The sequence below is a fragment of the Apteryx rowi genome, unplaced genomic scaffold, assembly GCF_003343035.1.
Source record: "Apteryx rowi isolate R43461 unplaced genomic scaffold, aptRow1 scaffold_119, whole genome shotgun sequence".
In the NCBI taxonomy this organism is placed as follows: Eukaryota; Metazoa; Chordata; class Aves; order Apterygiformes; family Apterygidae; genus Apteryx; species Apteryx rowi.
This window is the reverse complement of record NW_020447408.1, coordinates 700,890-722,604: the sequence shown is the minus strand read 5'-3', so window position 1 is coordinate 722,604 and position 21,715 is coordinate 700,890. Positions and strand designations below refer to the sequence as shown.

The 21,715-nt window shown below is 57.5% G+C and overlaps 1 protein-coding gene across 15 annotated transcripts in view; it reads left to right on the top strand.

The window, feature by feature from the left end:
* USP31 (ubiquitin specific peptidase 31) overlaps window positions 1-21,715 on the top strand; it is an 84,229-nt gene that overhangs the window by 41,378 nt on the left and 21,136 nt on the right. For 9 of the 15 annotated variants that reach the window (XR_003256611.1, XR_003256602.1, XR_003256599.1 and 6 more), the window contains exons 17-20: window positions 330-424; window positions 1,051-1,297; window positions 3,457-3,654; window positions 4,033-4,195. The gene's annotated coding sequence lies outside the window, so the exon portion shown is untranslated. Of the gene's footprint in view, window positions 1-329; window positions 425-748; window positions 1,016-1,050; window positions 1,298-3,456; window positions 3,655-4,032; window positions 4,197-4,696; window positions 4,776-12,515; window positions 12,615-21,715 lie in introns of those variants that run through there. The other 6 variants (XR_003256609.1, XR_003256610.1, XR_003256607.1 and 3 more) reach the window with 6 other exon arrangements.

Below are 21,715 nucleotides of genomic sequence, written 5' to 3'. Positions count from 1 at the left end.
GTCCTGGTGATGCTTGCCAGCAAGGAGTGCTGGAATTGGCAGGGTTTTGTATGTGCGTAGGGTAATCCCCGTGGGCTTTTAGTCYGTTCTTTTAACCACTCAACCATGATAGCTCTACCTCTATTTAATCCCAACTCCATACAGGCCTGGGAGGGGTGTTTGTGTGCTCGTGAACTTCCTTGTGTGTAATGAAAAGGGTTCCCCTCCCCTTCTCTAGGAAAAGAAAGAAAACCCAGGAGGACGAGGCCTAATTCCCGAGTGCTGGGGAGGGGAAAGTCTCCTACCATCCTTCCCCCTGCTCATTTTCCCTGACTTGTCTCTCTCTGCAGACCAAGGTGTCCTGCTGGTGTCCGGCTGGGAAGCTCTCCTTGTGGCACATCCGGAGAATGGGATGCAGAACCTGGACAGAGCCTTGCTTACGCTGGTGAGTTTTGCCTCCAGGTGCAGGGGGATGCAATCCGGCTCCTCCTAAGGATTTGGGGGCTCATTCCTGGATGGGCAGAAGGTGGGAATTTCTCAGTCTGCCCTGTTGTGCCTAACTTCTGGGCTTGGTTTTCAGTGTAGCTGCTAGATCTCTGCATGTCATCTAGGGTGTCTGAGCTCTCTAGAGCTGTACRGAAAGCTTAGGCCTTTGCTTGAAGGCAGCTGCCTCAGCCTTCCTGGCTCCTTTCTGTCGGCAGTTCTTTGCTCGTGGGCTTTCGGTCTCTATTAGAGACCTGCGGTAGCCGGCGCTTTTCTCTCTTCGCAGATAGCTGCAGGACTGTCTGGAAGGCGCTGATGTATTCTCGTGTGGGTCCCATGGGTTCCTGCCCTCTTGCTGCATCTGCGTGCCCGCTTAGTGCCAGGATCATCCACGCTCCAACCAGCTCTGTCCCGGGCTGCTGTTGGAATGCCACGCACAACTTTCTATTTACAGTCTGATATTCTATTAGCCTTTTTTAATGGTTCTTTATTGAACTGAGGCTTAAACTGTGTAAGACTGATAGTAATAGAACATTTAATTGTGTGCTTGTCTAACTCTGTCCTAATTAAATATTGTTTTTCATTTAGTAGGTTATGCAGTGATGGTTTTCCTGTCTTGGAGGAGAACGTGGGCCGCTCTGCGGGAATGTAGATGAGCTGCCTCTTGCAGCCTTTGTGCCTTGCCTGTACAATGAGGACTGGGTTGAGGCAGGAGGATAGAGGCGYTGCTGCCGGAGGACTGCCAAAGGGAGCATCTCTCCGCTTGAGGCTGACTGCGGCTGTCTGCGGGTGACGCCCTCGCCTTGGTGAGCTGCTCGAGCTGTGACTGCAGCAGGTAGGTCAGGCTGTGAAATCAGCCCTGGACTCGGGTCTGGGGGGTGAACAGTGACTGCAGTACTGCGCAGCAAGGAGAAAAAGTCCTCAGGGTGCTTCTATGCGTCTTGCTGCCTTTCTCTCCAGTTGCCTGTGTTGTCCCATCTACTCTGACCTGAAAGGTCCCCAAGCCCATCTTCAAATCCCTGCTGGTTCTCAAAGCTTTTCAGTACAGCACTGCCAAACCTCATTGACGGTGCAGTCGCAGTAGGCTCTGCGTTCGCCTGACCTGCTCTGTGGACTTGGGTGAGGGGAAAGCTGCAGGTGCCTGCACGCACGGCCTTGTTTCTGCTGCACAGGGGAATAGTCTCTTCCCATCCTGGGCACTGTGGGAGAGGTAAGGGAGAGGTGGGCCTACGGCGAGAGTTTAGTTCACTGCTCACTTAAAATAACATCCTGTCCCTAGGCACACACATCACTTGCTGTGGAGGAGGCAGTATGTCCCTATGCGCTTGCAGAGCAGGAGTTCTGGGCCAGTGAATTCTCCTTCTGGGCTCTGCAGGGCTGAGATGTGCTGGAAGCTGTCTTAGCTCATTTGCTGTGTTGAGTCTTGTGTTCTCCTGGGCCCTGTACAGGAAGATTGAAGTGTAGGCCCAGTCCCCTTGCTGGAAAGAGCTGGGATTTCCCTTACAAATATGCTGCTGCTGACACATGATATGCAGGACCTTGGGGGGGGATGCTCAGATATCACTAGTTTTAAAAGAAAAAGGCTGAAAGAAGCTTATAAAGTGGCATGATCTGTGGGTTCCACCTGGCTCTTTGAGAGCTGGGGCCCCTGGTGCAAGCTGGAGCTGCTGCCTTGGAGGGAAGGGAGGGCCTTCTCCCGGTTGCCTGGGATCGTCATTAGGGACAGGTAAGAGGGAGCCAGCAGCAGGGCCCGTGACTGACGGGCTTTGAGGTGCTGCTCTGGTGTCTGCTGAAGTTTGGCAAAGTCCCTTGGGCAAGCTGTAGCTTGCCCAGGGTGGTTGGTGCTTGTGTTGGAGTCCGGCCGCCCACTTGCTGGGGTCAGAGGAGAGTCCCTATACTGCCTCAGGTACGAACGTAGTGATGTCTTCTGCTTGTCTGTGCTGGAGTTTGCATGCTCTGGGCAGACGCTGCCTTGTCCGCTGTGTTTGCGTTGGCTACTCCGTGCTGCATAGCCTGGGCTTGGTGGGCCCAAGTATGCCTGCCTCTCTTCTTTTTGCCTGTAAGCTGCTGGAAATCCCTCAAACTGGCCCTGTGGAGGCTTGGTGTCCTGGTTCAGCCACAGCCCCTACAGCTTTGGGCTTATTCCCAAATAATATATTCAGTGGTGGCTGGTGCTTGTGTTTCCACAAACCTGTATTTAAATGCAGTCTTTGATATTCTCCACACCTTCTACTCCTATGTGTGTATTTTTGTCTTCCCACACTTCCTGAAGATGCAAATTCACACATGTGCCCAAGTATATCAAAGCAGCACTTCAGCCTGAGGAGCAAGCGCGGAGGTTAGGCACTGCTGGTCGAGTTGCTTTGTTCTGGCTGGGCAGGTACTGTCGGTTGGCAGCTCCGGATGATGGAGAACACGGCTGGGGCAAGGACCTTTGCGCACACAGCGCTATCTGGGTTTCCATCATGAGCTGTGGAGCTACCCCATGGGGTGTAGTTAATGGAAAGACTGGCACAAAGTTATTTTAAGGGCAGCCACTGCACGTTGCAGAGAAACGACTCTCAGTGTGGGCTAATTTTGGAGTCATGGCTGACWGCTGCTATTCACTTGCTATGTTGCTACAGCAAATGTTTCACTCTGCAGGGAGTGGGGCAGGATGGTCAGGCATTTCCTCTTCAGCAGACTTGTTTACAAGCAGCTACATGTGGGGTTGATCTACTCGAGGAGTCAGAATTGGGGTGAGGGGATAAGATGGGGCATCTCTTCTGCTTTATTCTGGCCAGTTTCGGGGGTGAGGCAGTTTTGCAATATACTTTCTGTGTGAAGAAAAGCCTTAGCCCAGCCCCCTTATACCTGCAATAGCTTGTTTTTCCTATAAATCTTGTTGCCTTCCTGTCTCAGGGCTTCAGACTACTGTCATTTCTCTAGCCCTGGGGATAGCATTAAAACATYGAGTTGCATGACTTTATTGATAATCTCCATCTCTCTGGCCAGAACTGGGGAAGGGCAGCTTTGATCAAGAGCGCTGGCTGGAAGGTGCTGTGCTCCGAGCCAGGCAACAGTCCTTTCAGGTGCAGTCTGCAGAATTGATCCACGTGGCTTGTCCCTGCCTCGGAAAGCTGGCAAGAGTCTGGCAGGGAGCCCAGCATCACCCGTGATATTGGAGCTCCAGTTAAAACGAAAAATGTGCACGTAAGAGACTGTTCTGCCTTTTCTCTGATTGCACTGAGCTTTAAGTTGCAGAGCTGGCCCCTGTAATCACTTCCAGCAGCCGGTGCTAGAACTGGCGCCCAGCTGCTGAAGTTCCCCAGCCRACTGGAGTCCCCACCGGTGACAGCACTGCTGCCCTGCAGGGCTGCAGCTGGGGAGCTGGGACATTGGGGCACCACAGACTGCTTCCAAAGGGGGTGTGAGAAGGAAGCAGACGCTGGATCTCCCTCAATATTCCCAGTACAGGGAGCTGCGCCTGCAGGGGAGGGGGTTTGGTGGCCGCTGTTCCCATCCGAGTCTGCGGGCACTGATTCTTCCTATTTGGGATCTTGTTACAAATGCCTCTGCTCTCTACTGCAGCCTGGCCTYGTGCATGCCTTTTCTCCCTGGCTGGTGGGTTTCCGAGCTCGTGACTTGCTGCGTATGGCGCTCACTACCTGTCTGCTGCCCACAAGTCTGAGTCTGTTTTTGGAGAGCAGCTATCCGTGGTGGCCTCCAGTTGAGAGCACACCAGCTCCTCAAGGTAAGCGTGGTTGTTCCTGGGGCAGCACCAGTCTCGGCATTAAGGAACCAGTTTGCCGAGTCCCCAGAGCTGCAGGGCATGGGGGATGTGGCTGGGGGCTCTGGCTTCGTTTTTCCAGTCCCGCAGCAGAATGGCTGAACTTAGGAATGACATGAGCAGGGTCCTGCCAGCATCAGGGGCACTTGATATGGCAGCGTTAAGTTACTAAATTAAGTGGTTGCTATAAATGAATGGACTGTGCCCCCTGATGCAAAGGGAGCTGTGTTTACGGGCCTGGGAAGACTGAGGTCACCCATAAATCTCCCCTTGGGCCCCAAATCACAGGTCATATGATGAGCTCTTGCCAATCTACCATGACCCAGCTATAACTTGTGGTTATAAACAAGTTAAAGGTTAGCTTGTTTACCAAAAGCCATGCTGCATTACTGCTTGCCCGGGAGTGTTCCTTGGGGCCTGAGGGGGGATATGTGGGCACCACCAGCTCATGCAATGTAATCGCAGATGCAGAGGGTCTGGGGCATCCTCAAGTTTGGTCCAAGCTTTGTCCTGTCCCTCTGGAAATAGAGAGCCGGAGCTGAACCTCCTGGGGCAGCCCATGAGGGTTGTTGAGTGGAAAGAGAACACCTCGTGATTGCACTGGGCAGTCGCAGGAAACAATGAAAGCCATATTTTCATTACGTATGGGAGAGCATAATTACTTCATGTCTTGTATGGAAATGGRGATGACAGATGTCATATTAAATCATGGGGTCATCACTTATTTATAGGTGATTACATTAAAGATATTAATATAGCCAAAGGCTTTGCAGAATTAGAGTTAATATATTTTTGTTTATTATATTTGCCARTATTTCTCCAATCTAGCCAGGTTTTTATGGCCATTTATTAAATAGAGAGCCCACTGCAGTTCCCTTAATCTAGCTGGGAGGGTAGTGAGAGGACAATTGGAAAACACTTGAGAACTTTGATCTTCAAATGATTAAATTTTATTGCTGCTTTGTTTATGAGGAGTCCATTGTAGGTGCTTTGTGCTCTTTGAAATGAGGCAAGGGTAAGTTAGGACTTGAGTGGTTATTAAATCTAGGTCAACAGGGGAGGCCAGGTCTCGGTGCAGAACATGGGCCTGCAGATGTTCGGCTCCTCGGCCAGGATTACTGCTGTGCTAAGCCAGGATTAGATTACTGTGAAACGAGGCAAAGATTTCYGACACCCTGGGGGAGCTCAGGAGCGGTGGTGCCCTCTGGCCAGGTCTTGCCGCGCTGTGGGGATGCGATAGCTTTGCTGACCCACGTTGTTCTCTGCTTTGTCTCTGCACCCCCGCAAGTCTGATCTCGGGGCCGGAGAGGGTGCCTGCCCCGAGGAGCTTGCCCTTGGCACCTGCCGTGCGTTTGCACACAGACGCTGCGGTCCCGGCCGTGCTCGGGCAGTTCCCGTGCGGCTTTGTGCTGTTTCTCCTTGCCGTTCCCCGTTCAGCCCTTCCCTCGGCGCCGCTGCGCACCCCCGGCCTGAGTGTAGCTGTGCTCTGTCCTGGCATGCCGCTGTGGCAGCAGACCCTGCAGGAGCAGCTGCACCCCCCGAGCCCCCGTACAGGCGAAGGGGTTTGCAGAGCTCTGTTTTACCCTGGCTGCAGCTGTGCTGGAGGCTGGGGCTGCAGCCGGTGCCCTGGCTGGTGAGACCGTGCTCCGGGCTTGCGTGGGGTGCAGCAGCCCCCCTTCCCTCCCTGCGAACGCAAAGATTGGCTCCGTTGCTTTCGCAAATGCATTTCTTGAATGAGGAGTGACGATTCCCACCCTGCATCGAGCTCCCAGATTCGTGCTGGACTTCACCCTTTCCTCTGGTGCTCAGCCCACACGGCAAGTTCAGAAGGACCCCAGTCGTGGTGCTGCTGTTATCCCTCGAGCACGTGTGCTGGCCTCGGAGCCAAGGTGTTGCGGAGGAGAGACACGGGCCCTTTGCAGTGGCGTCGGGTGCATGGTAAAGCATGGATGGGGCTGGGGCTGGTCCTTGGCTGTCTCTGCAGGGGTGATGTCTTTACGAAAGAGATCCCCAGGAGAAGGGGCACTGCCCCGTTCCCACTCTGCCCCGGTAAGCTCTATTTTAAGGACACAGTCCAGTTCTTGCTCCATCAGAGAGCACAGGCCCTGCTGAGGGGTTGGTCTGAATTCCCCTGCAGCGCTGTGCAGAGATACGGGTGCATTTGTGAATGATTTGCCTGCGGAGCGTGTGCAAGCAACCTTCGCAAGGCCCTCGCCTTCCTGCCAGCGTGAAAGGTCGCCGTGATTAGTACGGGGCAGCGGTAGGTGCGGGCTGTGCGGCCTCGCTGCCCCAGCACCGGCCGCGGCCCTGAGCGCAAGCAAGCGCTCTGACGAACACCGTGTGCGTGGGGGCAACCCGGGCTGCTTCCGCCGCCAGGAGCTCTGCCCCCGGGAGCCCAAACGCGTGGGCTGGTCGGGCCGCAGGGCAGGAAAGCGGCAGCGTTCCTGCCTTGCCAGGAAGGGGGTTAGTTATGCTGATTGCAGAAGACAAGGGCAAGGTAAATAGATGTGCGAGTAGTTGCCCGTTCCCTGGAATTAGGTGCTGTGTTTTATGATATTTTATTAACACCCAGCTGCCTCTCTGAGAGCCAGAACAAAACCTAATCTTTGGAGGCCGTCAATAAATTATAACATATTAGGCACTGTCATCGGTACCCTTGGACTCCTAAATTTTGTTCTAATTAGAGTATCACTTTTCCTTTCTCAGCACTTTTTCCCCTCTGCTGGGTATCGATCCTTCCTCTGTGGGGATCTGACCAACTGTTGACAATTTATGGTAACATAAAACTAGTACCTCTTACAGCAAAAACACAGCTTTTAATAAAAACCGCTGACACCAGCCTCTTGCTGGCAGCCTAACCTGATTACCAAATGGATTTAGCAGTTAAGGCTGTGCTGATACCCTGGTCATTTTGCACATAGGGATTTTTACTGTAACGCTTAAAAGGCTTTCAATTGTCATAATATTTCATAAATACATATGTACCTAATTGAAAGCTACGAGGCCGATAGGAAGTATCAAGAGAGCTATTGAAACCTTGTCTGGCTCAGGGATGCTCGCAGCTTTTTTAGACAGTTAATTGGGGCATCTGCAGGGCTTGTAAGATTGAGTTCCTGATAAAAATCACTCTGTCTGACAGGGAGAAGTTTACGTGCAGGTTCTTATCATATGCAGAGAAGAGATTGATGATACTTGGGAGCTCTGGTGCGCTGCCGTTAACATCCGAGTGCAGTGCAGTGCAGTGCTGTGCTGATAAGAGGTGCTCCTCGGGCGGTGGGTCAGACCGCTGAGGGTCCTCTGGCTCTTGCTGTGCTTCACGGGCTTTAGAGGTGGCTCCGTCTCCTCCACTTTTATGTTGAAAAAGCCCCTACTATGGGTTTGAAAAGAGTCTAGTCTCACCTTGGTCCTTACCTTGGCTCTTCCCTGAGGAAAGCTGCTTGGGAGCTTAGAGCTGGTGGTTGCTCGATTAAATTGGAGCTTTTGAGAAGACTTTGTGCACAGCCCTTCAAGTGCTGGTGGTGCCCGTGCCTTGTCCTCCTCCGAGCTGCTGGCCCGCAGGGTGGGAGGCTCCGGTCCCYGCGCGCCGCAGCGGCTGCCGTGGCCCGATGGCTTGTGCCAGCGCTGCCTCCTGGAGAGCGCTCCGGCCAGGAGGGATGGGGCCTGCACGGTCACGGCCGTGTCTGTCTCCTGGGCAGCCCAGACAGCAGGAGCCTGAAYGCTGCCGACGGCGAGGGGTGTCCGCTGTGCCGGCTGGGAAGCCGGTCTCGCCGTTCCTGCCGTGGCCGCGCGGGACCAGCCGGCACGGGCAGCGCCAGGATCCTGCCTCGCGGACACGCTGCTAGCACAGATGTTTCCTTACGGCAAGCTGCTGGCGTAGGGTGGGCTGGCAAAGCGCATCTGCTTTGCTGCACTGGCAGCCGGCGGCGTTGCCCTTTGCCGGGCGCTCGGCGCCTCCGGCTGCCTGCTCGCGACACGCCGGCATTAACTTTTCATGTAGCTGCTGAGCGGACACGCGTGCTCGTTTAGCTGGCGCAGACTGGTCAGGGACATAACGAGCGACATGCAGAAGCGTTTGGAAGCATCGTCCTGGTGCCGGGTTTGGAGAAGGGAGACGGGCTGCCGCCACAAAGCAGATAAACAAACAATCCCAGGAATTATTAAGTTACCAACTGAAGGCCCTTTTTCTTCCCACCCTGGCTGCAAGTGTTAATTAGGTTGGAACTAGTCCTGCCCCCTGTGCTGGAGCYGTTTCAGTCGGGGAAGCGAGCGTGCCGTTGGCTGCTGGAGCAGTTTGTCAAGTCACTCGCATGGTCCTTCTTCCACATTAGTTTAAGCCAGTGAAAAAATAGTAAGAAATCTCATGTCTAACGTAATGACATGAATTTTGTAGTAAACGAATGCATTGTGGATGGCTGTATATTTCCACTCAGTCCGAACAAACCGTGATGAATTGATCCTTCCTAAAGGTATTGAATATTTCTCACGCTATTCATCAGCCCCACGACAAATACCTCTGTCAGCCCCAGCTGACATCCTATTTTAAATACCTCTTCCAGGGCACTGGTGTAGAGGAGTGGCTGCTTGGGAAACAGGGACCTTATCATTTTTTAATGCCCTGCAGTTCTCGGGCTTATGGAATATTTATAATGATGTTATTTACCAAAGAAGCTGGTGTGCTTGCAGGAACCCCTGGCTGGCTACTCCGTGTGCATCTCCCACGGCCGTTCCCGTGGGCGGCTGATGGCCCCGTGGGCATGTAGTCCTGACAGGGCCAGTCCTGGCCCAAAATGCCGCAGAGTCGCAGGATGGTCAGGGTTGGAAGGGACCTCTGGAGACCATCTAGCCCAACCCCCCTGCTCAAGCAGGGTCACCTAGAGCAGGTTGCCCAGAACCGTGTCCAGATGCCTTTTGAGTGTCTCCAAGGAAGGAGACTCCACAGCCTCTCTGGGCAACCTGATCCGGTGCTCAGTCACCCTCACGGGACTGGAGGGAGGTAGGTGGTTCCCAATACGTGTTGGGCTGAAGGCCCTTGCCTGGGTTTCGGTCTCGTCCTCCCTCCTCCGTGCTGTGTCCCTGGGGCCAGCCAGGAGCGGCGGCTGCTTCCGAGCTCGTGGGCCGGGAGGCGATGGTGGGGATGGAGCTGGCGGAGGAGGGCTCTGGTTTGGGGAAGCCTCCGAAACCTTTTGCTTGCCCCAGAGCTGAATCCCGCGGGGGCCCCTCCGGAGCCTTTCGCCACACCGCAGGGAGCAACGGGTGTGCGGGGACCAGCGTCGGTGTTGGTTCTGCCGGGCTTTTCCTTTGGGAGGTCGCACCCCGCTCCGGCCCCAGAGCGAGGCTTCCTGCTGCGTTTCGGGGCCGCGAGGGAGGCCCAGGGCCCGGGTGGGCTGCCCTTCGCCCCTGCTCTCCGGGGGCTGAGCACCAGCAGCCGGATTGCYGCCCTCCGGAGCCGCTGCCGCTTCTCCTCGGCTGTGCTGCTATTCCCACCTCTTCCCGCTTGTTCCCTCCCAGCCCCTGTTCCAGGGCTAAAGGGACAGTCTCCGTGTAATACATCGCTATCAGCTTGTTCTTTGGGGTGTCACAAATACTGTAACATCTGCTCTCCGTGCCATTTGCTTCCATCTAATTCTTTTTTTATTGAAATGAGTTTAAATTGTCTGAGAATATATTAGATTACACTTTCCCCGAGGTTAGCACACTTGTATAGATGTGAATAAACTGCACAGTTAGCAGCACTCGCATGCTCTCTCGCTCCCTTTTTTAATCTAAAAGAAGCCAGCTCCCTGGAGAACTGGCGCGTTTCCTAACGACCTTAATGAGTTTCCATAGCTGAGGTCAGATTATCTAGAAAGGCTGGTAATGGCAGGGCAGGAAGGTGGTTCTCCGCACTGCTGCAAGTCTCTGATAGCTTTGTACTCTAAACTGTAAATAAAGCAGAATTTGATAGCTCTGCCTGGATCCGTGATGAATACATTTTCTGCTTTAATAGGCAGAAGTGTATGTATTGCAAAGCAATTCATGAAGACCATATGACAGTCTTTAAGCATTTTAATATTTTGCAAATGATTTATCATTGGTAATGAGCAGATGATATACTCCACTTCAAGGGTATGGATTATCTATTAAAGTCCCCATGTAAAAGGCAGCTGCAAATGACATATTGCTAACAAAATGGAAATACAACTTATCTTTTGTTTAACAGGAGGGGTCAAGAGCCTCTGCCACAGTTCAGGAGATAACCTGCCTCTTCGTTCTCTCGCGTAATGACGTCTGTAAATATCTCCTGCGCGCGGGTATTGTGCCGCGCCGGCTCTGATCCTGCCCCTGCTCCCTGTGCGCTTCCCGTGGCTTCGGCATATTGAGCCGGAGCTTATTTAGTGCTTAGTTAAGAGCTGAGGGTAGCATTGATTCACTCGCTCCTGCTAGATTAGTCTGCTGTCTGTGATATCCCCTCTCCAGGGCTGTCTATGCTCTGAGTAGTTTGGGAGAAGTCCGCTTGCTTATTTATTTCTTTATAAAGCAATTCATAAGACGGGGCTGCAGAGCGGCTCGGTGCCGCGGCTGTGACGGGGCCTTTGCTCCCTGTCCGCACGCTCTTCTCCCCGCTAGCCGGTCTGTCGCCTCTCCCCCTCTTCCAGCTCTGCGCGGGGCGGCATGACCCAGCTGATAGATGCTTCCAGCTCGGTGTCCCACTGGTCTCGTATGCGACCATTATCCCACTTTCTGCATTATCCTGCACTTTTCTGTCCTTTTTCTCGGGCATCCGAATGTCGTCTGTGTTGCCTTCGGAGCGTTGTTGCAGAGTGACAGACGCTTTCTTTCAGCCGACTGCGCGGACTCCAAGGTCTTTTCCTGGGTGGTTACAGTTAATTTAGAATCCATCACGTCCGAGCGGTTCAAATGGTTCGCTTTAGAGCGCTCCACTGGGCGTTCATCTGCGCAGATCTTTACTTCTGTCCCCTCGCGGGTCTGCCTGGGTTTGCTAGCTCCTTCCAGGATGGTGGATCGGATTCGGCTCTTGATGCCGGTGCCGATCTGGAGCGGCTGTGTTCCCCTCTCCGGGTTTGCTCCAGGAGGACACCGGCATGGATGCACACACAGAGTTTGCATTACGGTGAGCAGGGCATCGCGAGGAGCTCCTCGTGGCCAGGGGCGTTTCACATCTAATGCGATGGTGCCGGTGAAGCAGGTTCTAGTCTTGGCTGGGTCGTGAGCAGGCAGCGATGAGGAGGGAGCGCGTTACCTGAACGCGAGCTCTGCCGGAGCGGCTGGAGCAGCCGCGGTGGGATGTGGGCCCGTGGAGCCGGAGGTGAGAAGGAGCGATGGCCGCATCCGAGCAGCCCGGCTCGTGGCATGCTGTCCTGCTGTGGGACAGGGCAGCTGGCTGCGGCGTGCTGGCTGCTGCCCGTCACTCTCGGGCACGCTCGCTCCCCTCCTGCTCGGCAGCTCCCCTCTCGGCTGTGCTCCCCGGCGATTTTGGGGCTGGCGGGGGGCGACGGCAGCTGGGGCGCTTGCGCAGCCTGGCCTGGCCTCCGTGCAGGAGGAGCAGGGGTTTCACCCAGCGGCCTGCAGATTCCCTCCGGGTGATGGGGCTTCTCTGGTCTACCCAAATCCCCAGGGTCTCGGGGGCTGGTGCAGCCAGGGGCAGAGCTGCTGGACCTGAGGTGCTCCGACCGCTGCTGCAGGAGGAGAGGCTGCTCCAAGCCGAGGGCTCCAGCACACCGGCCCGGGATGTGCAGGCTCCGGGGACGTGCAATGCCGCAGGGCCCCCGCAAACAGGGAGGGAGCGTTGGGTGACATTGCACCGGGAGGGGGTGGCGGGACGGGGAGAGGACGCCGGCAGCCCTGCAGGTGCATCACCCCGGCGGGGAGCACGGCGCTGTCCCCAGTCGGGCTGCTCTGCGTGGCCCCTCGGGGTCCCCTGCCCTTTCCCRCTGGGAAGCAATTTCTCTGGATGTGGCTTGTCAGTGCTCACCTGTGGGAGCACCCGTGCAAGCACCTGTATGCCTGAGCATGCGTGCTGGCCGGGAGAGCCAGCCCGGGCTCGCAGACATAGGCTGTCCTGGCTGTGAATGTCGTAAATACAGCTCGCGCCTAGGTATTAATTCATTTTAGAGGGTTTTCTTGTCGTATGGTAAAAAGTAAAATTGTATTTCTCTAGCATCTGTAAAATAGTGCAGTAGGCTGTCCTTGAAACTGAAATCATTGGATTTCCTTAGGCTAACAGTAGAAAACAGTAAATCAGCATGTGGTTTAATATTCACCAGTAATTTTACTTCCTGTACAGACAAGCCTTGATCCCAGGGAAAACTCTGCTCCGGTGCGGCAAGAGCTGCAGCTGCCCGCTCTCCCGTTGAGCCGCTGTCAGAGAGGGAGCAGGGCTGTCCTAGAGCCCAGACCCCGCGGTGGAGCGGCCGGCCAGCACGGCGTGCACGGCAGAGCAGCGGGGAGGTCCCGGAACCGCAGCCGGCGGCGGTGCCCGGGATGCTGCGCTGGTGATTCGTGAGGTGCTGTCGCAGGCCCTTGCCCAGCTGCTGCGTTTCGGCTGCCCGTGCCCCGTGCTGGCATGACCGTGTGTATATGTGTGTATGGAGGGTGCTTGTTGCACACRCGTGTGTCCCTGCCACCGGGAGGTGCTGGTGGAACGGCGCTGATCCCGCGTTCGTGGGGATGCGCGCGGCAGCCCCGAGCAGCTTCCCCGGGCGCCCGGCACCTTGCAGACTGGTCTGTCGCCTGTAATTGAATCTGGCCTGTCGCGGATTAGCACAGCAATCCGCCGGAGGAGCCGGGCGTTGTTGCGCCGTCACCTCCGATAGCGCCTCCGCCGCGCCGCTGCAGCCGGGGCTGCTCCTCCGCCTGGGAAGGAGCCTGATGCTAATCTGCCCAGGCGGCAGTTCGGCTGCTCGAGATGGTCGTGCGCCGCGTTTGCAAACAGCGGCGGAGGGAGACGTCACCCAGGCAATTGCGCGGCTGCTCGGGGCTCCTGAACACGCGGAAACCTGAGCCAGGGCCCCGCGGAGCGCTGCCGCTCCGGGCCCCTGTGGCGGGATCGGCCGAGCCCTGGCTTCTCCCTGGGGCCGGGAGACGGGGGGCGGCACGGGGGTCTCGCCAAGCGAGAGCTGCTGCCGCCTCTCTGGGACAGAGCAGCTGGGAATTTCTGGGCTAAACGGGCCCCAGAAGTGAATTTTCAAATCCAGAGCAGCACTGGAGGGCGAGGGATGGGATGTTCTCCTGCTAGGTGTCACTGAGCCYGGGCCGGGCTCCTTCCCGGAGACGGAGCCGGCGCTGTGGGAGCTGGGCTGTCACCGGTGGGAGACGGCGGTTCCCCGTGCCGTCTTCGTGCCAAGCCGCAGCAGCAGCAGCTCTGCTCCGCTGGTGCTGGGACCCGTCTCCTGTCTTCCGTCTCCCCTGCAGCCCCGGGTAGGACTGAGCCCCCCGGTCCCAGCGCCTCCGGCCCTGGCTGCGCACAGCGGCGAGAGTCCCGGTGCTGCACCCACCGGGGACCCTGCAGCATGCAAGCACCATCCTGGCACCTCGCGGCGGTGCTGCCACCGTTCATGCGGGGGAGACCGCGCCGCCTCCATTATCATGCAGGCTTCGTTACAGCGAGATTAATGCTGGTTATTGGATTGGGAGTTTTATCACCTGAACGTTTCCTCTCGGCTTCTGAAACCAACTTCAGCGCAGATTTATTACCCAGCAAATAAATAAAAGTGCGGGTTTATTTTTGCCTCCTTGTTCATCAGAAAGGAATGAAAATGTAAGCAAAATATTAAAAATAAAATAGACTCAGTTTTACTTTAATTGACCTTTGATTTTTAACTTAATACCTTCCCCATGTTGCTGCTTCAACCTTTAATTTCTTTTGGTGAAGTGGCTGTGTTCAATGATTCATTCTGTCCTGAGGCAAAGCACACACTGTAATTGGTTTTTAACTTCCTGGAATGTCAAAGCCAGGATTGAAATTTTACGTATCACACCACCAATTCAATACCGGCTTTAATAATAATGTTGCAGAAAGGAAGGCAGAGTTACAGCTGTAGAAAAATGTAATCAAATTTTGAGCCAGAATGCAATAAGTCCAAATGCTAGTTTTCATTTGGAAGCTTGTTAGATAAATGTGGTATCACCTGAACTGTTTCAAAATAATTTCTGCCGTTCCCGATGCTATTGAGTGTCGCAGGTGGATGTGGGGGAGAGGAGAGTTATAAAAGCTGCTGCCTGCAGCCCCGCTCCGCGCGGGGGCAAGACGCGGCTCCGGGTGCGCTCGCACGGAGGGGGCGGCTGGTGCTGCTCCAGGGAGATGCTGGGGGCCGACAACGCATCCGGGGAAAATCCCCTCTCTTGCCGCGGATGGACTGCAGACTYGTGCTGCGGGCTCCGTGCACGCCGGCCCCGGGGGCAATTCCCGCACTGTCCCCAGGCATCCTCATCCCCGGCTGCGTGTGCGGCCCCGGCTGCAGCCCCGGCTGCAGCCCCGTCTCCTCTCCCAGCCCAGGTGCCTTCTGAAGTAGAAAAACCACCCCTAATACACTGCAAATGCCAAATAAGTAATCGATTTTGGCCAATTAATGTCTGATAAAAACTAATAACCCTTCTCTCCCTTTCTTATTACTGAATGACCTCCAGCGATCCATTAGTTTAACAAATGATATGCGAGTGTTCAGCATGGCTAATGACTCTGGATTAAACCCAATGGCACCTAATTCATCAGCCCGCTCCCGTACCGCAGTGCCCATTAAGCCGGCTCCTCGTCCATCACACTGCTTTTCTCACAACCGGGAAAATGCAAGTCGGAGCGCTCCTGGCACCCGCAGGTCCCGCGCGGAGGCGGCCCGCGCCGCGGGGACGCGGGAGCCGTGCAAGGCCGGTGAGCCCCGTGCAGCCCCGAGCGCAGCCCGGCAGCCGGGTGCCATGGGGGACGGGGGCGTGTGGCTCCCGCACTGCTGCTCTGCCCTCCCTGCTCCTTGCTTGCTCTGTCCTAAAAAGCTAACTAAGCTGAAATTATTTTCCTTCCTTAGAAGAGCCTTTAAATAATATATTGCCCTCACTTGCTGTTACTGCGTGTTTTGAAGATCCRAGGGACTTTTCCTTCCTGCTTGTGTATCTGCATGTTTGGTGCCGAGGCTATGAATTATTGTTGAGGGGTGTAATCAGGAATTCCCTTTCCCGGGTGGTGCCCGGCCCCGCTTGTCGCAGGCCGCCCGGCGAGGGTGCTGCGAGAGCTGCGGGGGCGCCGAGCCCGTGCCGACCCTCCGGTTCAGCTCGTGTTTCGGGTCGCTGCTGAGCGGGGCCGCTAGCAGCCCGCCCTGGCYGCGGCACGGGAGCGCGGGGTCCGGGCTCGGGAGCGCGCCGGGAGCGGGGAGCCTGCTGCTGGAGCGGGGCAGCATGCGCGGAGGGGCTCCCGCGGGCAGCTGCGCGCTGTGTATTTCATTGCGTGCGATAGTACCTAAAGCACCTCGTTATCGCGGTTGCTGGAGATCTGCTCAATGGGTTTGTAACTCTCATTATATTCCCGTTGGTGATGCAGAAGCTGTTGGGCATGAGCTCTGCAGATCCCAGGCGTATCCAGATGTTAAACTTCCCCTGCCAAAAACCGCAGCAAYGACCCAGCTCCGGAGCTGGACCTCCCATGCCGGAGAGGGGCAGCCRCCGCGGAAGGGCCGCATCCCGCATCACCAATTTAACCATTAGCGATCGGTGGATCGCTTATGGTGGGGACGGTGCTGGCAGGAGCCACACAACCGTCCCCTCCGCTCYGCAGCATCCCGGCGCTGGCGCTGCTACAGCCTGCGGTCGGCGCCCCGGGAGGCGCTTCCGACCCTGTGGAGCCGTGAACCTGCTCCGGGGGAAGCCGGAGCGGAGCTGCGGGAGGCGCGGTGGCCTCGGGCCAGCGGTGCCCGAAGGAGCGCGGGGACCAAATCGCCTCCAGCACCTCCTTAAAGCAGCGCAGCCGCCGGCTCCGYGTCCCCGCGCCGGGGCTGGCGTCCRGCCTGGCTGCTCCGGAGGAGCCGTTCCGGGGGCTGTCCGGGTGCCTGCAGTCCTGCGCTGGCAACGCCGCTCCCCCGGCCTCCRCTCGGACGGCAGCGAATTAAAATTAAATTAAACCTGCTGAAAACGGAGCCCCTAAAAGCATCTTGCAAAGCAACTTACCTCCTGGGAAGCAGTGATAAGAACTTGCTGAAAGAATGATAATTAAATTACGGGACCTATCAGCAAAGCAAGCACATCCTGTCCTGAGCTGCTAGTGAAATGTTTTTCCTTCTGTGCTGGTTTCAGACGGATTCGCATGTACTCTGCAAGGTTTTAAATATTATAATCAAAATTAACCCAAGCATTTATCAGACTGTCAGGGCTCCAGCGCTCCCATCCGAACGCATGATGTTCCGGGCAGGTCGGCATTCGTGATCATTTGAAATGAAATCACTTACTTGAGCCACTTTCCTGGTTGGCTGAACAGCCAAACTCATTTGCAACCTGAATTTCACAGGAAATTAAGCTCTCCCAGTAGGGCTAAGGAAAATATGAAACTGGGTAAATGTTAAACCTGTTACAAATTTGTCTCATAAAGTTCCTTCCAGATACATTTCCCTTTTCCCTGAAGCGATAGTATTTCTGAATGGCGTTTCCGTGAAGCGCGGGGYGCTCCGGGGAGGAGCAGCCCGGCCGCGTGCCCCTGCCTGCGCCGTGCTGCCGGGGAGCCGCGGCTCGCGAGCGGGGGCTCGGCCCCCGTTTTGCAGCCCGGGCCAGGCACGGGGCTCTGCGCGCCGCTCCCCACATCAAATGCATTGCATAAATACTGCATTAAGCCACCCAGGTTGCTTTTGATGCCGGACCACCGCCTTTTCGGCTGAATCCTTTGAAGGCGCTGCCGGGGTACGGGCATAGCAATCGCTCGGGGTCGCGAGGGATCGACGTCCGCGGTGCGGCTAACGCAGCCGAGCTGTGTGAGGTCCCTCGTGCTGCTGGCGCCTGGCCCCGCGGTGGCGGTGGTGAAACCCCTCCACGTTGCAAGGAGCGTTTCTGAGCCTTCGTTTAGTCTGTGCTTGAAAGCCTCAGAGCACTTTGCACGGGCTCCCGAGTTTGGGCGCTGTGCTGGGAACCGGCCGCCGCAGTCTGCGCGCGCACRGACGGGTCCCTCCGGCCCTCACCTTCGCCTGAGCACGTTTCCGGGCCGTAGCTGCTCGAGGTCTCGGTGGGATTTCTCCCTTCTCTGGTGAGCCGGGCGCAAGCAACCTGCAGGGGCTCAACCGGGCGCTGCGCGTGGCGCGGAGTCACGGAGCAGAGGAGCTCGTGTGAGCAGGGCGCCGTCGCTGCGTGGAAGGTTCCCTGCGCAGCGCTCGTGCAGCCTGAGCCGCCCGGCGGCAGCTGCTGTTTGCTAACAGAAATGCAGAGCGYGACGAGCGCCGGTCCTGGCTGGAGCCCGGCGGCTCGGCGGGCAGCGGGGCTTGGGCGAGAAGGAAGTTTCTCGCGGGAAGTTTTCAGGGGATCTTAAGGCGCCCCTAAGCCGGGGCTGGGTGCAGGCAGAGACCGGAGGACCGGTGGGATTAGCGCGTCCCCGCTGGCGCCGGCCTCGCCGCGCTCCTGGCGCTGGACCTCTGGCGCGATCCCGCTCCTGCCTGGAYGGAGGGAGCGACGGTGCTCAGCCGGGGCGGCACTGCTCCGTGCGCTGCTCCACGCCCCGGCGCCGCCCGGGAGCTCCCGCCGGAGCTGAGCACCATGCTCGGGGAGCGCAGCCCCGCTGCCAGCTCCCGCACGGCTCCGGGGCCTGGCGTGACGTCCCGGTTGTCCATCACTCGGGGGCAGGTTTGGCTTTGGCTCGYGGAGCCTTTAACATTCCAGTTTGATGAAGCTGCAGCAGCAGAAAGGCTCCGGAAAATGAATCCAGCTGGAGGCTTCTCTCCTTCGGGTGAAGTGCTAGAAGAGGAGGTGCCGGAGCATCCCTCCGCTTGGCTGTCACCCCCTGCCTCCCTCCCTCCTCGGCAGCCCCCAGCCGGCTTTCGGGGGCCGAGCGTGCCCCCAGCCTGCGCACGGCACTGCCCGCGGGCACCGGCGGCATCCGCTGTGCCGGCATCCCGCCGTGAGCCGACACGTGCCGTCCTCGGCACGAGGCAGCCCCAGCTGCAGCAGCCATGGGGACGATGCCGTCCGGGCTGGGGACGCCAGTGGGGCCCGCGGCACACGGCAGGCAGCCGGGGCCCGGCGGATCCTCTGGGAAGGGCAGCAGAGCCCAGGCTCTGCTCCGGGCTCTCCTTGTCCATGGCTCTGCAGGCCTGGAGGCAGGAGCGGGGAGCGAGGCCCCGGCGGGTGGGAGCCAGTGGCCAGGCTGGCACCGGCAGGAGCGGGGACAGCAGCTCCTGGCACAGGCCCTTTCCGCCCGGCGCTTCCTCTGGCTTTCCGACTGAGGCCGGGAATGCAATAAGGAATAGCGTAATTTATGGAAATGAAACCCCAGACTCACGCTGCGTCTGTTTTGCATGATTGGTTCCCATTAAATTACTGTTGTGCAAACACGCTGGCAGACCCAGCGGGTCGGCGCTTTCCAGGGAACGGGTGTCTCCGTGCTGGCTGCCTCCGAGACACCTCTACGCAAAGAGCCGTCTGTCAGTTGTCCCTGTATTCCCTCCTTCCCAGTGTATTATTTTCTGTGATGAATCAGCTTCGAGCCTCTCAGGCGCTTTAAGGTGTCGCTTCATATTTAAATGCTGGCGCCCAGGCACGGGGGCTCCAGGGCTGCCAGCCTGCGTTGAGGCTGCCGGGAGCCGCTCGCGGCCGCGGAGCTGGCGACGAGGCGGGAGCGAGAGCAGCGCTCCTGATTGCAGAGAGCCCATTTCCAATTCTGTTTCTTCTCTTAGTTTGTCTTTTAATCCTAATTGCAAATGATCTTAGAYGTCAGTTGAAGGAGCACAGGAGTTAATCCGATGCGACAATCCAATCCTCTCCGCAGCCGCTCGGAGCTTGTGCCACGTTTGGTGTTGGGAGCGGTGGGAACGGCCCCGGATGCGGGTGTTCGGCACGCGGCCGTCCCAGCTGCCGCCTTCCCCTCCGCACCACTCACGCCGGGGCAGCCGGAGCATCCTCGCGGCGGCGAGCGCGGCCGGAGCAGGACGGTCCTGGGCCTGGATTGCAACCGGCCGGTCCTGGCAGTGCCATGCGGCAGGGAGGCTCCCGCCAGCTCCGAGCCGCAGCCATCCAGGGGCGCTCGGGGTCCGCCCGGGAGCACCGCTGTGCTCGAAAACGGGCACAAATTGCATCTTCTGGGCTTCGCGGGCGCCTGGGGGCTGCTCCCCGGCTCGGGAGCTGAGCTGGGTCTGCGGGACGCGGGGACAGGAGGGGAGGAGGGAGCCGCTCGCCAGAAAAAACATCCCTCTCCACCACGCTGTTTCCCCGTGTTTGCTGATTTAGGAAATTACAGAAGATGAGCCTACTTTGCAGAAATTGAGCAAAACCCTATTTTGCAAACTCTTTTTTTTGGTGAGGTTTGCAACGCTTTGTGCTGCTTTGATGCATTTCACCTGACTCTGCCCAAGACCGATCCATTGAAAACTAAAACCGATGCCTTAAGAAGATAGTAGAAAGCAGCAGGACCTGGCACGGCTCCTGCGCTTGTGTCGGATCCCTAGGGCAGCCTCAGCACTGCAGTGAGCCGACAGCGTCCGTGCAGACCCGCCGAGGGGCCCCGGCGTTCTGGGGGGAAACGGAGCAAAGGCCTTCGGAAACGCAGGTGCGAGCGAGGGACTGAGCTGCTGGGGGACAAAAGCCCTCAGTGCAATTTGTGGCAAAAAAGCCGAACGGCTCTGCGGACCGGCGGGAGAAGGACGAGGCGGGCTGCTTGTTCTCTTCTGCAGACGGACGACAGCTGCCTTGTGTCTGCTCGCCTGCCTTCGCCCGTCCGGGCTGCTCCGGGCCGCTGCGAGGCCGTTCCCGCCGCCTCCGAGGCGCTTTCGGGAAATGCCTGGCACCGCTGCTCGCCACCCTGCTGCTGGGTATCAGTTTCCTCCGTCCGGGCGAAGCGGCAGCCGGCCGCTGCGCTGCACCCATGCCGCCGGCTCCCCGGCCCGCTCGGCAGCCCTGCGCCCCCGAGCCCTCGCTGCCTGGCAGCGCTGGTTCGCTCTGCCCCTTCCTTTGGAGCGGTTCTCGACGCAAACTGCTCCACGCTGCTGAATATCGCCACCGATAAAAACTCTCCAGGCTGCCTCGTTTATTCCTGCCGTTCAGCTGCCAGTGGTGGCGGCGGCAGGATTGTAACAGCTCCTCTTAGTGCAGCAAAGCTCTTTCCTGTGCGAGTTTATGGAACAGGGCATCAGCCATCAGCCTAATTGGTGCTATTGCTGGCTCTGCGGCTAATTCTATTGTTTTACAGCAACAGGACTGTGTTTTCTATTGATTTCATAGGTTGCTAATGGTCTTTTTTGTACAATAAGAGGCTTTTGTGGGAACAACTTAATTCAGTCGTATTGCCGGGTGAAATTGCACAGCTGACTGCTTGGGTTTCCAGGACGTGATATGCTTTAATAGCAGCGCTGGTTTTATCTAATACATTCAATGCAGCTGTATTTTTGTGGTGTGCAGGGCTCTAACCAGGCTGCAGATCTGCCCCAGGAGCGCAGGGGCCGGTGGCCGCGGCTCTGCTGGGGAGGGGGCACCGCCGCGGCAGCTCRCTATGGAAATGGTCATTAGAGTCGTGTTGGGGCCGTTTGCTAAAGATCACAGACTTGCCTGTTGTGCAGAGAAGCAGAACTTTCTGGTTTCCCCAGAGGTTAATTTTTCTTTTCTCTCCCTTTCTCAGTTGCTGCTCCTGCTGCCGCTCCGTGCTGTTTGTGCCGGGGGAGCAGTGCCCTGGGCCATGCAGAGGTGGTGGGAGCTGTTTGCGCTTGGTGCACAGCGTTGGCGGGGTCTGGCGGGATGTGGCCCCTTCCAGGGCTCTGCGCGGGGCCCTCTGTAGCCCCAGGGCTGCGGCAGGTCTCCCCGCCCGGCGCAGGGACCTGGTGGGATCTCCCGGGGCACAGAGGGACGGCGGGGGCRTCCTCGGGTGCTCCTGCAGCGGCCGGGTGCTGCAGTGCTGCTGCTTCACCCCTAGGAAGCAGCACGAGCAAGAGCRCAGCGTGATGGGCAGGGGGTGTCACGGCAGAGCCAGGTCCTGGGCGATGCAGGACATGCATGCCCACAACGTGGGATGCACTCGTCCCACGATGCAGGAGGCGCGTGCCCAGGATGTGGGATGCACTCGCCCCGCAATGCAGGAGGTGCATGCGCACAACGTGGGATGCATTCGCCCCGCGATGCAGGAGGTGCATGCGCACAACGTGGGATGCATTCGCCCCGCGATGCAGGAGGTGCATATGCATGACATGGGATGCACCCGCCCCGCGCTGCAGGAGGTGCATGCCCACGACATGGGATGCATTCGCCCCGCAATGCAGGACATACATGCCCACGACATGGGATGCATTCGCCCCGCAATGCAGGACATACATGCCCACGACA